This window comes from Pelodiscus sinensis, chromosome 7, assembly GCF_049634645.1.
Source record: "Pelodiscus sinensis isolate JC-2024 chromosome 7, ASM4963464v1, whole genome shotgun sequence".
Taxonomy (NCBI): Eukaryota; Metazoa; Chordata; order Testudines; family Trionychidae; genus Pelodiscus; species Pelodiscus sinensis.
Window position 1 is genome coordinate 58,905,999 of NC_134717.1, and position 18,562 is coordinate 58,924,560.

The 18,562-nt window shown below is 45.1% G+C and overlaps 1 protein-coding gene across 10 annotated transcripts in view; it reads right to left on the reverse strand.

Moving 5' to 3' along the window:
• ERBB4 (erb-b2 receptor tyrosine kinase 4) overlaps nt 1-18,562 on the reverse strand; it is a 935,749-nt gene that overhangs the window by 289,877 nt on the left and 627,310 nt on the right. The window lies entirely within an intron of this gene.

The window sequence follows — 18,562 nt, forward strand, 5'->3', positions numbered from 1 at the left end:
ACAGGGCTCTGCTTTGTTTTTGCAAGCAGCCAAAATGACTTGGTTTTATGTGTGAAAAGATACATTTGATAGCAAAATCAAAATATAATTCAAACACTGCTGCATGGTATTAACTGGAATTAAAGATACTATTGTGGTGATGAATTGTTCTGCCTTTATCAGCCTGTAATGCTTTCCATGTCCTTGTCTGACAATTCCTATTGTCATGCGTTTATTCATTCACACTCCTTTGTTAAGTAAAAATCATTTTACATTTTCTACCATCCCTGTGCTAGTTTCCAGATCTCTTCTATTGATTTGAAAGTTAATTACCTAATAGAGAGAATCACACATTTCAGGGTTTCCTCTCCAAGCAAAAGAGGCTTGTCTGCCGCTCAGATACCAGAGCGTGAAAGTAGAAATTCTGGTAAAACAGAACGCTCATCTTACATAAAACACACCGCTTGCTTTCTCTCTGTTTCTACGCACAAAGTTATGGGGCATGAACGTTTAATGGCCAGATCGTCAGCTGATGTAAACTAGTAAAATTCACACACATAAAGAAGTTCAGGATCTGTGCTCCCAGGGGTGGTGGGCATACGACATTACCTTCTCAAACTGCAAGCCTGGCCCCACCCAGACTCCGCCCCCAGATTGCCTAATGTAGGCATACTGGAGGCGGAGTGTTTCTCCCCTGAGTGCTCTCCCTCCCTGTGCTCTAGGGGGAGGGGCTTGGCAGAAGGGACGGGTTAGAGGCTTGCCACCACCCATGTGTTCTGCTCCCAAACCCTAACTTGCTCACCAGGCTCAGCCTTTTCTTCAACAAGTCCCTTGATAAAGTGAAGGATAAGAGGCAAGTTGACTTGTGGAACCTGACCTCCTACTCCATTGTTTCCACAGTGGAACCATGAAGCCTAAATGGAGAAATTTGTGCATACACTAAAGAAATCCCTTGGTCCCCAGGATCTATTCAGGGAATATGAAGGATAAATATTTCCCCATAACTAGAAGAAGGATATAGGACCCCCACATGCTCCTTCTGTGCTCACTACTGTAGCCCATAGGTCTGTTCATTATATGGTTCTGCTCATGTCCCTCTGGGATCACACTGAACAGCATTGCTCTCCTCTGGGCTGGGGTTACATCTCCCTGCCTCGCCTCTCTGTGCGCAGCTCACTTACCCCACGCTGGCACCTTAAGACTGTCGCTGCTATTCAGGCGCACACATATCTGGAGGGATGAAAAGCACATTCCCCCAGCAACTCGGGTTAATACAGAAGATTTGACTCTACAATTCTATCTCCTCTATTTATCCCCCGATCTTCCTCTCCAGATCGGCACAGAAAGAGAGAGATTCAGACATAGGCTGCCGAAAAGAGACTGACAAGGGAAATATGTCTGTGTAATGAAAACAAACGGGGAGATATACACTTTGAGACAGGCAAAGAAAGAGATAGAGGGCTCATATGAAAAAAAAGGGGGAGGGAGCTGGAGATAAAATCCAGCCCACACTGAAGAAAACAGAATATTTGCTAACAATGGAGTATGCAATTTGTGAGGGGGACCACCCTAAGCATGCCAGTGTTGACTGTACTGCATGTAGGATCAGAGGAGTCTGTACAGAATTCCTAAATTATAGAGTATCACTAGCTTTGTCCACAACAGACAGGGTTGATCTTAGAAGTGATAGACCCCCAGACATAAGGGAATAAATGAAAAAGTAAAAAAACCCATCATGTTGGCAGGGTGGGACTGGCACAGGACGGTGGATTCATATTTATCTTTGACAGTGCAGGCCTGACAGAAGCTCACTGTGATATTGCTGCTACAAGAAAATGTCTGCAGGCCACAGTAATGAGTAGAGAAAGACTTGTGAGGGAAAAAGGCATAATAAAGATACTAACATTCCTTTCCCCCTCGCCCCCGATGGACAAAATAGGTAAGCACTTCTGACTCGATGTATTAATAAGGGATTTAGTCATGCAGAAAAATAAAAATAGAAACCTTCACATATGACATGGGCTAAAACTTTACTCTGATTAAGCAATTAGGAGCTATTATTTATCACTGCTGATATCTGTTAGCACAGAATGAATTCTCCCCACTGTGATGGAGAATTAATTCCAAACAGCATCAAATGCTTTTCGAAACACACAGATGGGGGTCCCGAGCAAATTGGAAAACCCAGCCAGAAGACTGAGAGACTAGGTCAAGTTATACCTGCTGCATGGCAGTCTCCTCAAGACCCACAAATCCTTTGGAGTCTCTTGTATTAAAAACCAATTGCCCACCTGTTAGGCACAGATAGCTGCACACATGCATTCAAACCAATGCACGTCTGAGGTAAAGATCCTCTAACGCGGCCATATCATCTTTAGGCACAACTTGCTCACCGCTGGGATGTCGCGATGGGCTCTTTTAGCGGCAACAGCAATGGACTCAGCAAAAAGAAGAACAGGGTTTTTATGTATCCACTCTGACAAGAGCATATAATGGGTAATTTTCGGAGGCTAGAGCCCTGAGTACTTTGGGTGTCACAATAATGTTGTGTGAGAGACGTCAATAGCATTACTGCAGATTTTCAGAGAAGGGTCCTTAAAAAAAAAAAATCTACGGCATGTTGACAGGTAAATGATGAGTCTTGTGGTGTTCTTGCCCTAATTTCATACCAAAACCAATTACTCCATTATAGAACAATAACACACGATAACACAAGCTGCTATTAAAATATATCCAGAGTAGTGATCTGGAGGAGGACAGGATCTGGATGAAAATGCAGTTTCCATTGCTGAAAGAAAGGCATTTACTTAAGAACAAAAGACGAGATGTTGAAAATACATTTTTTATTACTTTAGATTTTTGTGAGACACTGTACTATATATACACACCTGTATATGGAGATATACCTACACCTGTATATGGAGATATACCTATCTCATAAAACTAGAAGGGACCTTGAGAGATCATTGAGTCCAATTCAGTCCCCTGCCCTTATGTCACAACCTAGTTCCATCCCTGACAGATTTGCCCCAGATCCCTACATGGCATCAAGGACTGAACTTACAACCCTGGGTTTAGCAGGCCAATGCTCAAACCACTACGCTATCCCTCCTCCCTACTGCTAAGCTGTGTCTGTGTATGTAGATATTTTCTGTCAAAGTGCCATGGAGATTTTAGCACATTTCCAGCCAAGAAGAAATGAAGAACAACACACAAAAAAATGAATTTCCAGGATCCATTTTTATCTGAATAATCCTTCCTGCTAAAGCTGAGGGCACTTTGAGGTTTCCTAAGCATGTTCAGGAGCAAACGGGTAGTCATCTTGTAAACAAGGACTAGCATCTATCCATAAATGGCAAACTACACCCCTTACTTTTTTTTTTTTTTGCCTTATATCGCCACCTCTAATATTGTAGATTTGGTGACCATTAGGAACTGCTCTACCAGAAGGTTCCAATGAGGAATCCATAGCAGTCAAGCAGTCTTCTCCCAAAACGATCAGAGCTAATGCTTCACCCAAAGCCATAAATCTCCCTCAATATCTTCTGCCACTGGGCACATCTACAAACACCTGCATGCTCACTGAATCACTGGCCAGCAGAGCTGAGCTCGTGCAGGAAAGGATCGTTGCTAGAACAGAGAAAGAGCTGGAGAAAACGGGAATTCCCAGCATTCTGTTTCAGCTTGCCTGGCTGAAATCTCGCATGTGTGCAATAATGTCTCTTTAAAACCATGTTTAAAATAGGAGGAGAAAGAGACAGGATGACATTAGAATAACACTGAGGCCTATTTTACAATTTTTTTTATGGTGAAATGAGGTCAAAATCCCATTTGCTTCCTTAGGAATCAAAGGGAGACATTTAGGGCCAATTCAGCACCCACAGAAGTCAAGGGACGTGCTGATTTTGATGAGTAGGGGATCAAAGTGACAGTTAGCCATCCATACCAATGGTTCGCCCAGAATGAGTTGCCCTACACATGATGATTGTACTTTCTAGAGGACTTTGAGTTTGTCATGTAAATATGGCAATTTTTCCACATGTGGTTGTGCCGATTGATATTACCTTTGTCAAGAATCTGGAAGTCATGATCTTATCGGTGGGAGGTCTGAACTCTTCACCTCTGTAAGAAGGTCCTCTAACATGAAGACTGTTGATGATATTCCAAAGGTGATGACGGAATATTTTGCCAAGCATAAGCTAGTTTCAAACAGGAATTCTGGGTAAGATTTTGAGAAGTCAGAGCTTCTTTAATGACTGACACAGCAGGACTTGAAAATGGAGTTTTTCATCACAGAACCAGAAGTATGAAATAGGGAATTAAAGGGAGAAAGCCAGAAGGTCCCTCTTCTTTCTAATTTAGCTAATTTGTCTGCCTGTCATTCATAACTCTCATACAAAGTCCATAAGCTTCATTCTCCAAAATCCAGAAACATTATTCCAAACAGTGGAAGGTATGAGAGGAACACTTTCTAAGAGGGTGTATTGGAGACATTTGGGAACGAAAGAAACCAAGTAGGCCAGGATGACCACCAAACAAAAGAACACAAGTCTTGAACGAGAGAAGCAACTTCAAATCCAGAGGATTTCCTGTCAAACAAGGCCATTTGACATATGCCTAGAAAATGTAACTGTACTGATGTGAAATTTTCTTTCCTGCAAGCAACAGAAAGAGTTTGGGCTAAAACGGCCAACTACAAAATCATCCACTTCTTACCTCTAGGATGAGAAAGTCACATTTCTCTCTCACATGCCCCACTAACCAAAACTCCTTCCTTATTTTCTTTGGGCTAAGAAAATATACAGAATGAAATCAAATTTTGTTAAACAGCTGCTGTCAGTAAAAGAAGTGGCTGGTATAGGTTCTCTTGTTGAGCTAACAGATAGATACCTTCAAAGGAAAGCACATGCCCAGAAGTCTTCAGAAGGTAATTGCTCTCTACAATTTAGTGACTGGTTTTGTAATACTTCCAGTTCCTTTCTTTTCTCTTCCTCAAGCAGCCCTTCAAAGGCAGTCAGCTAAAGCAGCTGAAGCTTAAAGAGACCAATTCTAACCACCCACTCACTCTAAATATGCCAATCACAATTCAATCAGATCACTTCTAATATTCAGAGTATTGGGGATTTATTTCCTACTTTCAAGATTCACTGGTGACGGTGATGAAGTAAGTTGCTAAGTCTATAAGATGAAAGTATCTCCCTTGAGTAAAGTGCTGTTTAAACAGCCTGTCTGTGGGTAAACAGGTGGTTTGCCATAGTACATTATACGCACACAGAGATGCCATTAAAAGGTAAGCATTTGCCAACCATTGTCACATAGCGGCATGTGAATTGCTCTATGAGTTCTCTACTTTTGGAATAAGAGATAATTATTGTACTTCAGTATTGAGGGGGAGTGGCTGCCCCACACAGGGAGGAAAATAGGGTTAAAAGAGCCCCCAGAAAGGCTGTGTAGAACTCCAGCCAATAAGAGAAGGGCTTATTGAGCCAGTCAATAGGGGCCAGGCTTGTTAGGGCAGCTGATGAGGTCCAGGGAGGGCAATATAAGAAGGGGTGCTCAGCAGAGCTGAGTCTCTCTCTGGAGGATAGGATAGGAGCACTGGTGGCCTGCAGAGGAATCCCTTTGACAGAGCCATGCTGGCCAGACTCTGGGGAGCAAAAGGGAACTCCAGCCTGGTGCCGGGGCTTTGGGGAAGTGGCCCCACAAAGCAACAGGAATCTCATTCCCCATGAGACGCTTTTAAACATCCCAATCTTGAGCTACGATCCCTTTGGCTGAGATCAAAATTGAGTTGGTAGAACACAGGGAAGAGCACGTGGGATCCAGTAGAGTACGCTCAAGCACGCAAAAGGATTGAAGGGAAGGGTTATCTTGGTTTTGCAAAACATTCCTCCCTGGGTACAAGAGACTCGATCATTTCCATGCCTGTAAATTAAAAACGGTCTTCAAATTAGGCACTGTGTGTTACCCACATATTTTTTTTAAACTTGGACATGCTTCGATATTAAAGGGATATGATTCTCAGCCAGCTCTGATCACCAGCCCAGTGAAAAATCAAGCCTTCTCATGGTGTGCATATTGAGCGCCTAAAAATTGGGACTGTTGGCCTAAGGCTTTGGTCATGTTTACAGAATTATCCCTCCAACTCCACACATGCTGGTCTGAATAAAGAAAATAATTTCCTAGTGCCTGCTGTTCAATGAATCAGGTCAGCCTATCACTGTTCGACACCCCAGACCACGGCCAGTCTTAGGGATGGGTTCCTCAGGGCTGTCAGGAGTCAAAAGGCAGAGGTGTGCGTGGTGGGTGTAATTAGTAGCAGTTCTTGGCTGGCAGGGGAGTTGTGTTTGGGGTAGTGCCCAGATTTCTCCCTGCTGCCTACTGGTGAAGGAGCAGTGGAGGGTTGAGTGGTGATGGACAGGTCTTGCCCTTGCCAATGCTCTTCTGCACCCTCCAGAGGGATGGAGGGAGGAGCAAGGAGCAACACTGAGTGGTGGGCACATCCAGGTGATTTTCCACACCTGGGCTGTGCTGTGAGGTGAGCAGTAGGAGGAAAGTCACCTGGAGGAAGGGAGCCCTCACCTAGCTCCCTGCTAGAGCCCTCCAGGGGTGTGTGGAGAAGCGACGTTCTGGGCTGGGGAGTGAAGAGCCACGCCAGCTGCTCCATGCAGCCAAGTCCACTTCCCCACGTGGGTGCAGGAAGATCTGTGCAGGGGGTAGGTGTGGAGGCTGATGAGGGAGTTGGCTGTCCAGGGGCCAGACACAGTGGAAAAGGTGCCGTGCCCAGAGGGGCACCGAAATACAAGTTCAACCAGAGCGCCTTTTTCCCCGAAGGCCAGCCCTGGCCCAATTCACTGTGCTTCTGAGTACAGGTCAAATCTCCTAAATCCCTTAGGACCATGTATATTGCTGGACCAACGTGCCCTGGCAGCCAGACGCAAGAGCAGGTTGGGCGCCTAGCAGCCAGGAGCACCAGCTAGACTGGCAGAAATGGGGCTAGCAGCCTCAGAGCCCTAGCTGGACTGGCAGAAGTGGGGCCAGCAGAGCTCCAGAAGCAGGACCGGCAGGAGGGAGCCCTGGGGAGCTCCAATCGGGCCAATGACAGCATGGCTGGCAGCAGCAAACCCGACAGCAGCAAGAGACTGGCTGGGAGGCCGGTGGCAGGGGACATCTCCTGGTCCAGCTAATTCCCTCATTCAGGACTGGTCAAGTCCCCAGGGTGCCGGACCAGGGAGGTCCGAGCTGTAGCAGCTACTGAAGGAAGGCCAGGAGCCCTGCCAATCTATTTTCCACTTTTCATTCTTCCCCCACCTTTAGCTCTCAATCACTTGGCAAAATGTCATGCCTCAAGAAACATTGTTTTTGTTTCTGTATTATTATTTTTTCAATTGCAGATTATATTCGGAACTGATATTCATTAATTGGAGGAAGGGGAAAATGTATATACACTTTAAGAATATAAAGTAGGTTGTGGAGCTCACTAGCTCTCTGTTCAGCTCTGATTTAATGTGCTTCCCAGCTGAGAAATCCATGGAAATATTGCTGCTGTTAAAATGCAATTTTGCAAGCACTTGAGGGGCATTCAGCACAGAAAGAGCATTCTCAGGGTAGCGTAGTTATTCACGGTGTACTGTGTGAAGAAACAGCTACTGGTGTTAGCTTTGCACAGTGACGCCTGTCACAATGTCTTCATTCTACACAGAGGCCACCTGTCTGGGAAGCCCCCCTTCCCTGGTCTCCAAACATACATTTAAAATGTTAATTCAAGGTAAAGGAATGCACCTCACTGAAAGGTTATAATTTAACAAACTCTGCAATAACAAAAGTCTTCAGCGTCTACTTTCCTGGAATGTCATTTTCCCTGTCGGTAGTTTCCAATTTAGCTGTACACCCGAAATGATGTACTAGCTACTCTTAAAGTTGGCTTTAAGTCTGAACTAGGTGCCTACTTCTTTTCCTTGGCTTACAATGTATTATTATTCCATTTTAATCATCATTAGAATTTATCTATTTAGAGATAAATCCTGCTCCTTTGAAGGAGAAAAAAAAGTCTTGCAAGTGAACAAAGTGGCTTTGCATGAATCCGCCATAATGCCTCAGTAATAAGGATTAAGATAATTTTGTTCCGAGGCATAAATTTGTCTTCTCAGAAGAAGCAATCCATTGGTCTCAAGAAGATATTTCTAAGTGGGGATGCCCATTTTGCACTGAAAGAGCTTTTCTTCTGAAGCATTGGTAACCATGTTTCTTCTTTGATTCTGCTCTTCCAGGAAGAGGGAGAAAAATTGTTCTCCTTTGGCCTCTGAGGACAGGACAAGAAGCAATGGGCTTAAACTGCGGCAAGGGAGGTTTAGGTTGGACATTAGGGAAAAGTTCCTACCTGTCAGGGTGGTTAAACACTGGAATAAATTGCATGGGGGTTGTGGAATCTCCATCTCTGGAGATATTTAAGAGCAGGTTGGATAGACACCTGTCAGGGTCTAGTCAGTGCTTGGTCCTGCTGTGAGGGAGGGGACTCGACCTGATGACCTCTCAAAGTCCCTTCTAGTTCTAGTATTCTATGATTCTATCCATCCAACCCACAGAACAATTCTTGCCCAGAGCCAAGTCCTCCTGTTCAGGCACGGATCCTACACAATGGAGTAACTATGAAATTTGCTCCTCATGCATCCATTTCAGATAGCGTGATACATACCGCTGGTGTGTAAGGGCGTGACTTTCCATGGTAAAACTGCACCCTGGGATCTGGTGGAAGTCTGTGCCTCTCAGGACGGTTAGGCTGATAATCTGCCATTTGGGGTGTTTATCTGAACTTAACCCAAATGTCAGAGTTTGGATCATCACCCGTCCGTGATAAGTATGTGCAGATTTGAGGGCAGGACCAAACCATAGGTGCGTATATTAATACAGCACTGCAGTTGCTAGGATTTTATAGTACAAGGAGTACTAGGAAGGGCCTTGGATTACAAGGAGTTAAGATGCTACATGGTTCTTAACACAGAGCTGCTGCTGACTTATCACAAAATGGAACACCTGAGGTGCATAGCTGAGTAGAAATTTCTGGGTAGTCTAGTCGTTGTTTTTACCCTTTCCTAGTATTTGACATGCTTCTACTGAAATGAGTTTCTGTTCTCCATAAAGAATTACAAGATGTGATGGAGGTATTTCATAGAATCCCAGGGCTGGCAGAGACCTCAGGAGGTCATCGAGTCCAGCCCCCTGCCCAAAGCAGGAGCAACCCCAACTCAATCATCACAGCCAGGGCTTTGTCAAGCCAAGACTTTAATCATCTAAGGATGGAGATTCGATATAAACTCCATGCGGCCAGACATGGTTAAAGACTGGGCCCAGGCAGCCCCTCCCGGCCAGCCCTGGAGGACATGCTCCAAGTGAGGAATAGTTGAAAAGGGAGCAAGCCAGCTCAAAAGAGGAGGCTGAGGAAGAAGACAGGCCTACCCTGAAGGCTCCTGCCGTGGGTGACTGAGAAGCCGCTCGGAGGGACTAAGTCTGTATGCTGAGCCCAGTTGGGCCTATTGGCTTGGTTGCCCCTTCTGTTCACCTTATATTAGACTGCAAGCTGGGGGAAAATAGCAGCTGGCAGGAAGTGACCTGGGAGGGCACCTTTGGAGGTCAGGCACCACTGACCCTCGTAAGGCCCGGCAGCAGATCATGGTGGAGTTAGTGGACCCAGTTTCCAATATCACTAACCTCCCTCACCACATCTCTGCTTAAAAGAGGGCCAGGACTATGGCACCAGGTGTGTTAACCACTAGACACAACACAGTGGCTTGCAACCTTTCCAGACTACTGTACTCCTTTCGGGAGTTTGATTTTTCCAGCACACCCCTAAGTTTTGCCTCACTTAAACAGCTGGCTTACAAAATTACACCTCCAAATACAACGGTGTCACAGCATGCTATTACTGAAAAATTGCTGACTTTCTCATTTTTACCATCTAATTATAAAACAAATCCATTGCAATATAAATATTGCCCTCACATTTCAGTCTATAGTATATAAAGCAGTGTAAACAACTCATTTGTCTGTATGAAATTTTAATTTCTGCTGACTTTGCCAGTGCTTTTTTTGTGGCTAGTTGTAAAACTAGGCAAATATCTAGATGAGTTGACATACCCCTTACAGGGCTGCTGATAGGGAGGGGGGCCAAGAGGGAAATGTAGCCTGTAAACCTATATTTTCCCCTAAACCCTGCCTGCAGTTTGTATACTTTCCTAACCTTTTAACCATGTTGGTAGTGAGGTAAGGGGCCTGCAGAAATCATCTTTCTGTAAGAAGTTAGCTTTGGCAATAGAGTAGGTTATAAGTAAAAATGACAGAATATAGTGTTAGGAGCTTAATAGAGTGTAGGGAAATTTCCAGTCTTGTTGATGGGGCCGGGTCAAAACCACAAAGGGAGCGAGAGCACTAGCCTAGAGTAAAAATATATGTTAAACATCCTGCTATTTTGTAACAAGAGCAGAGGGCCCCAAAAATATATGCTATATGTCCTGCAGGCTAAGGAAGTCGAGCAGACAACATCTGGCCATTTTTAGAACTTTCAGCATCTTGCCCATTTTTGGATTTGAGATTAATTCTCTCCAATAGAATGTGGACACCCTCGCAATCTTAAGGTGTGGGAATCTGTCATTGGTGATATAACAATGCCTATAAGATGCTACAAATGCTCTGCCTAGGGTCGACGATTCCCCTATCTTTTCTTGCGTTTCATACCTTAGGCTATGTCTACACTGCACAGTAATTTCGGAATAAGCTATTCCAGAATAGTTATTCCAAAATAGCTTATTTCGAAATAGCTCATCTATACTGCAGGGAAGCCTCAAAATGAGTCCGAGGCAGGCTTCCCTAATGTAGATGTGCTATTTTGATTTAGAGTCCCAGGAGGAATAACTTAGAATGGCCCTGGTGAGGGGCTATTTCAAAATAGCAGAAGTGGAGTGTCTACACAGCCCCTATTCCAAAATGGCTATTTCAGAATAGGCATTATTCTTCACAGAATGAGATTTACAGAAGTCAGACTAAGCCGTCCGTTATTTCAAAATAATTTTGGAATAACAGAACTGCTGTGGAGATGCTTTCTTAGTTATTTTGGAATAACAGCAGTTATTCTGAAATAACTTTGCTGTGTAGACACACCCTTATTGTCCTAGAACACTCTGCTACCATACCTTCTTATATCTCACTGAGACCCCTCTCCATCCATGGAGTGAGGCTGGTTCCTTCATCTCCCAAGGGTCCTGAGGAAGGTTGCTCGGTCTCTGCCCCGAGTGTTGACTTTGCTGCTCCCATTGGATGGGAACTGTGGCCAACGGGAGCTGTAGGGGCAGTATCTGCAGGCAGGGGCCATGCACAGAACCATTTAGCCCCCACATAGGAGCCGGACCACACAGAGCCAGGGCAGGGGGTAGCTTGTCTTAGGCCCTCATCCCTACTTCTTGGCTCATCCCGGTGAAAGTGAGTGAGGGTTGGGGAGTGATTGACAGAGGGAGAGAGGATGGCATGAGGGTGGGGCCTTGGAGAAGGGGCAAGGCAGGGGTGTGGCTTCAGGGAAGTGGATAGGCCAAGGGAGTTTGTGTTTGTGAGATTAGACACTTGGCAACCTGATTAGCTTACTGTAAAGGAGATCAAGAGATGTCTTGATTTCAGTGGGTAAGTATCTTCATGGGGAGAAAATACTCCGTATTAAAGAGCTTTTTGCATGTGTAGAAAAAGGAGTATAAAGAATCAAGTGCTAGAAGCTAAAGCCAGACATATTTAAAAAAGGCAAAAAACAAATAAATAAGCAGGTGGCATAAACTACTATGGGGGACGGAGGACTCCCCATCTTTTGATGCCTTCAAATCAAAATCAGATGCCTTTTTAAAAGATGTTTTAATCCAACCTGAGTTTTCAGGTTCAATACAGGGGTAACAGGATAGACTTCAAAGGCCTGTGAAATAGAGGAAGTCAGACTTCATGACCCAATGGTCCCTTCCGGCCTTAAAATCTACAAATCTATGAATAATCTCAGATAGTATTATTAGAACTCTGGAAGAATTTTTAATCTAATTGTTTCCCTTTAAAGCAACACAGATCTATCAGATCAAATGCAAGCAGATAATGAATAATCTTTTTTCCAATCTACAAAACAATGTAAAAATATACCGCTTCTGAGCACCATGCTGTGCTTTCTACTTTGCTACATGAAGTGCATTACCGGGTGTTACTCTAGATAAAGCAATGACAGAACAGAATAGCATTAGGTATAAGAAACTACTGAGGATGTAGTTATAATCTGTCTGCTTGAAAAACTTTGCCACCATTTGATAATTTCACAACTAAAACGGGGCCTGATGTAAAAAGCCCATTGACCACGATGGAAAGTCTTTCATTGACTTCAATAAGCTTTCAGTAAGGCCCATAAACCAAGTCAGTACAGCACTTTAGCATGTGCTTAAGTTTCACTTATTTCAGATAAAGCTAAGCCCATGCTGAATTCCTGTACTATATAGGCAATTTATCCCAAATAATCTATTACAACATTGCTAGTTTCAATGTAGTACAACATGGAAAGTAATTCTAATCTCTCTCAAAGGTTAGTGACTCCATTGTACATATGTATCCAGATAGTTTCAGTATTTTTAAAAGCAGTATCGATTCACGTGAATTACCCCATTTGCTATGTGCAATTGTATTAATCTAATAATTTTGGATACTTCATGATCTGCATTAACAAATTCAGAATCTCACAGCAAAGCTCTGTCCACTCCAAATTTAACCCAGTTGTGTGTCAAAATTCTGCAAAATTGCTCACTATGCATGGTGTTGGGGCTCCCTGGGAATAGGAAAGACATGAGGGACATTTTAGGTAAAATAGTAACAGATGCACAGACCAATGCAGCACAAAATAATAAAGACTGTACCGCATCATCAGACAGTTGTCAGCCAGAAAAACAAATACCACCTGACCAGTTCAAGACAAGGCGTGCAACTTAACAAGGAAGACATCAGAACCATTAAACATATGTAGGTAGTTAATCAAGTACTGAATGCCGAGCCAGTGGTTAGTCCCCCGGCGACAGAGCAAAGAGAAGACCTGCACATTGAACTCAGACCAATAACCAGAGTAGAAGGAGAAAAGGCCGTCAATAGGTAAAAAAGTGGAAAGGCACCAGTTCTGGTTAACATTCCAACAGAGGTTTTTAAGTCAGACTTGATTAACACAATAGACATTTTGATAGCTATCTTGAAAGAGACATGAAAACACAGTTTAGTGGACAACGCGCCTTATAGTGAAGCTGCCAAAGAAAGGATCTCTCAGGACTTGTGCTCCTACATCAGTTAGGCACAATTGAAATCTCTCGATCTTTTAAGTGCCAAGACCCCCGGGTTTGAAAAAGGCTAGCCTAAGGCGAGCCAGCATTGAAGAATATACCTGAGATGATGAAATTTTGTAGAGATGCAAATAAAAAGGTATAGGGAAGAAAAAAATATCTGAAAATAGTAAATACTATTTGAGTATAGAAGTCAGGACAGAGGACGAGGATACTTATCCTTAGAGCCAGAGCAGTGAAGCAGAGTTGGCCCGAAGGTGTAGTATTCGTTTGTTACATTTCAGAGATGCTTAGTGAATGGCATGCTGGCGCTATCAGATTTATTCTTCACAAGAACAATACCATCACCAACCATGTAAACCCAAAAGCCTCAAGCAGGCGTTTACTGCATGCATTTGTGGAGAAAACATGATGAGAAAGTGCCAAAGAAATAAAAGCAGCATTAATGTACTGGCACAATTGTTACCAGGAGGGTTAAACTGCTTTGGTCTGTTTAGCTGGCTTCTTAGCACCAATACATCTATGAGAGTCATTACCCAGGCTGCAGAGAAGGAAAGCAAAGGGATAATCCCTAGAGTCCTCTGCCCAAATTCAGCCTTGTTGCAATACTGATGAGGACTAGGAGCAGCTGCAGTGACCCAAACTCTGCGGCATGGGAATAGTATCGCTTCAGAGCATTTTAATTTCATTCCTCTCTCCCCTTAATCCTACTCCAATGATGCCTTGGGACAGCAGGGGAGGGTTCCAAGGGAAATGATCCCCGCTAGCGGCACAATTCTGCTTTAGGGCTCATTAAGCTGGTGCCTGGCAGCTGGGGTAGAGAATGACACGGGGAGTCAGCTGTGAAACGTGGCTTGGGGCTGTGATCTCTACACATGGCCATGGGGGTAAGGGCAGGACAGGAGGTTATGAATGCATGCTCCTGTCTGAGTTCATGCTGTTCTCCTCGGTGAGATCTGAGGGCTGTTGGGAGAGTTGGAAGCATTGGTGGGGTGTCCAAAACCCATGATTGTAGATCCTTGCTGAGGACCAGTGGGGAGGTTTCATGCTCATTACTGATGAGGCTTGCTAACACCTCACTGGAGGCAGGACACCCCTACATACAAGGAGAGACCAGACCGAACATCTGACACTCACAACTTTGCCAGTGGCTAACTCCGAGGAAGTGATGTCGGAAAGTATGTCTGCACTGACTCTATTGCATCTAACAACAGAGGTCTTACTGTCGTGCCTGTGGGACCTTACCAGTGTAAACAAAGTGCCTCTCCCATGTGTTCTTCCCTTGATTTGTAACTGGTAGATTCCCATATCGGGTCACCTATCCCCTTAACTAGTTTCTACAGCCACTGACAAACACGAGTCACTACACTCTAAGATGAACTTAGCCAGCAGGGCAGACAGCCTTGCTAGGCGTCCAGGCAAGGACAAGGATAGGGCTTCTCTGTGCCTCCTAAAGGGGTGAGGCCTCCGGCAGAAGGGGCAGGGGTGGGGCGAGGCAGCTTTCAGCACTGCCTGGCGTGCACGGTGCTGCCTGCAGAAAACTGCACAACACTCCCGCAGGGATTTAAAGAGCCCAGGGCTCCGGCCACCGTGGTAGCAGCAACTGGGAGCTTCAGGCCATTTTGTATCACCAGGCCCCGGAGCAGGTATCCCCTTTAGCCTCCCTTGTCAGCAGTCTCCCCTCATAGCTCTGTAAGATTCTGAGGCACCTGAACTTTGACAAATTTACACAATTCATATCATCATAATTACACAGTCATTTTGTATCCATCACCGATAATCACAGAACACCCACAGAATGGATGTACAAAAAGTCCTTCTGACATACTCGGCAGATGTTAGATCGGGATAGCTCAGGTTGGTCAGGGCTGGGGTCCCCATCACCCAGTAGATAAGAGAGACATCTGTGGCAAAGGAGAGGCGTATGTCCTTCACTTTGGTACAGAACCCATTCTCAGGGTCGTAATTAAATGTTCAAATCATTTTACCAAGCTTGTCTTTAAGACTTCTGTAAAGAGCCAAGGTAACATATTCACTTCCCCCTGACTCTTGACAGGTGGTAATAAGGTTCTCCCATTTCTTTGAGTGATGTGATTTGAAGGCTTTTTTGTATACAACTACTTAATTGCATCTATTTTAAAAGGGTGACGCCTGCACAGGGAACTTGAATAGTATTTCAACAAGTTTTAAGAAGCTGTCACTTTCTCTGTCTCCAAAGCTCCAGTACATTTTGTCATCCCATTTTAGCCACTTTTAACATCAAATCCTAGGGTTGGAAGAGACCTCAGGAGGACATCAAGTCCAACCCCCTGCTAAAAGCAGGGCCAACCTCAACTAAATCATCCCAGCCGAGTCCAGTCAGTGACTTCAAAACCTCTAGGAATGGAGATTCTGCCACCTCCCCAGGGAACCCATCCCAGTGCTTCACCGCCCTCCTAGGGGAATAGTTTTTCCTAATATCCAACCTAGACCTCCCCCACTGCAACTTGAGTTCCACATTCTGTCATCTGTCACCACTGAGAACAGCCTCTCTCCATCCTCTTTGGAACCCCCCTTCAGGTAGTTGAAGGCTGCTATCAAATCGCCACCCACCCCCTCTTCTCTTCTGTAGGCTAAACAAGCCCAAATCCCTCAGCTTCTTCTCATAAGTTGTGCACTCCAACCCCCTCATCATTTTTGTTGCCCTCCACTGGACTTTCTCCAATACGTCCACATCCTTTCTATAATAGGGGCCTGAGAATTGGACACAACACTCCAATTGTGGCCTCACCAGTGCCAAATAGAGGGGAATAATCACTGATCTGCTGAATATTTTTAACCCTGGTTGGACAGGATATGGCCTGCGGGCTGGTATTTGCTCACTCTTGGATTAGTAATGATGATTCCCAGGCCTTGCCCGTGGCGAGTAGATTTCAGCCCGGCACCCTGTTTACCGGCGGTGCGCGCATACGCAATGCAGCTCTTGCGCATGCGCAGTGCGGGGCTAGTGAGCGGCTTTCACCGCAGTTCGTCAAGCCCTGATGATTACTACATACATTTAGCATGAGCTTTCCATACGAGTTTAGCATTGGCTTAGCTCTGGTTCCATTGAAGTCAATGGTAAAACCCTCATTAACATCAGTGGCGTATTGATAAATCCATCAGTAACAGGGTAGTCACCCTGCTCCCGGTGGAACAAGGGTTAAACTCAGCCTAGGAATCGTGAGCCAGCAGCTGAGGCAAATAGCTAATTAGGGCCCCACTGGGGCTCTATAAATAGGGGCTCCTGGAGAGGAGGGAAACAGTAGCACTTGTTTCATCCGCAGAGCAGGAAGGACCTGGGTTAGATGACTGGCAGTAGGGTCACTGAAGGAAGACAGGCAACCACAGGCGAGACCCCTCCAGCAGATGGCACTCCAAGGCTGAAGAGCTAATTCCTGAGCAGACCAGGAGAGGGCGCCACAGAGGTGAGTCACACCCCATTACACCATCCTTAAATGCCTCATTCATTGCATTGGCTTTTGGGTATTGTTTTTTTCCCATTTGTCTCGGGGGAAATAAAAACCCAAAGGAAAGAAAATCACAAGAGAAAAACTGCAATTAAGCCTGCCACCTGTTGTAGCGAGTCACTCTTAAGAGGTTCTTTCTGTTTCAAAAGGTTATACTGATTTGATTCCTTATCCTTACAATGTGGAAGATCAGTGGGGAATTCTCCAGCAAAATGGAATGAACTTTTTAAGTGCCACTACTGTAGCTATATAAATCGGAGACAAATAAAGGTGCCTGCTGGGAGGCAAAAGCTGCTGAACAGCTCCTGAGTTGGAGGATGCAGGAACAATGAAATCTGACAGGCTCCTGGAGGAAATGAATGTTCACAGCTGACTATGAGACCTGATCCTTGTACTTCAAACTTTTTTTTGGTTGGGGTGGGCCAGAGACAGATGAGGAGAGGTTCTCTCCCTGCGAGTGCTAAGCAAGCGATTACAGTGTGAAGAACAAGCACACCTTCAAAACGGATTCTTCGCAATGAATATGGAGGCAGGTCCTGTGGCCCTTACCTAAGGCGCAGTTGGGGTCTGCAGTTCTATCTTTCAGTCTCCTTCACTCCCATCCATTTTGGAGCACTGTAGAGGCTATGGAAGCCATAGGTATAACCTACATAGGCAGCATCCAAGGTGCAGTCGCCTCTTCCCAGTGCCCCAAATCCCTTCAGCGCTGTACATGCTCCAGCTCTGACCTCTCAGAACTTCAGTAAGCCTTGCTCCCGAGGCTTGTGGCAGGGCTCTACAAGGCTTAACCCTGGCAGACGACAGCCCAGCCAGGGGGATTGGGTTACATCATCATACTCCAAGTGTTAATTACTCCTTTATATACAATTTGCACCCAGTCATTACTGTGTCACTACCACCTCTGCACAGTAGTTTTGGTACAACAGGCTGCACTTGTATAAACTGGAACTCTGGTCTGGCCAGACCACAGATGATCCCGAATCAGAGTCCCAGTGCACAATGGGAAGGGGGTGTAGGAGCCCAGCATGATGTGGTGGGACCCTGGGAGCCTGCCACTCAGCCCAGCTGGGTGCAGGGGGAAGAGAGGGGGGAAGAAGAGGGTGGTAGTCAGGAAGGCCTACACATGGCCCAGCTGAGCTTGGGGGAAGGGGTAGGGGGGAATAGGGAAGCCCAGTGTGCATGAGACCCAGCTGGGCTTCCGGGGGAGCTGGGAAGCCCCATGAATCCAGCAACGGGGGGCGGGGCAGAAATGACCTCCCCTGGTCTGGCACAATCCCTCATCTGGAACCTCTCAGGTCTCGAGGGTGCCGGACCAGGGAGGTCCAACCTGTACTATAACTGCACGGGGCAAATAATAGCTGAATTGAGAAATCATTTCTTTTTCTTTCCAAAATATTGTTGATTAATGATTCCTCAGTCAGGGAGGAACATGGTTAATGCAATTCTTACATATTCTCACAGTCTGGAAGAGAGGAACACATTTTGTTTACGAAAACTTGGTTAATTGTACTCTCTTTTTTTTCTTCTGAGTCTTTTTTCTTGCTAGGGTTATACAAGAAAACTGTTTATTCCTCATCTAAGTAATATTAATCCTGTGTTTGTACCATAATTACTACAGCAACTAATTACGATGTCCCAATCAGAGGATTGTGACTTAAGGCAGAGAATAAGCAGCAGGAGCAAAGAAATCCTAACAATATGGATTCTGTCTTCACGCCAACATCTCTGCTAATAAAGAGGAAAGAAAATACCCATGTAAAAAGA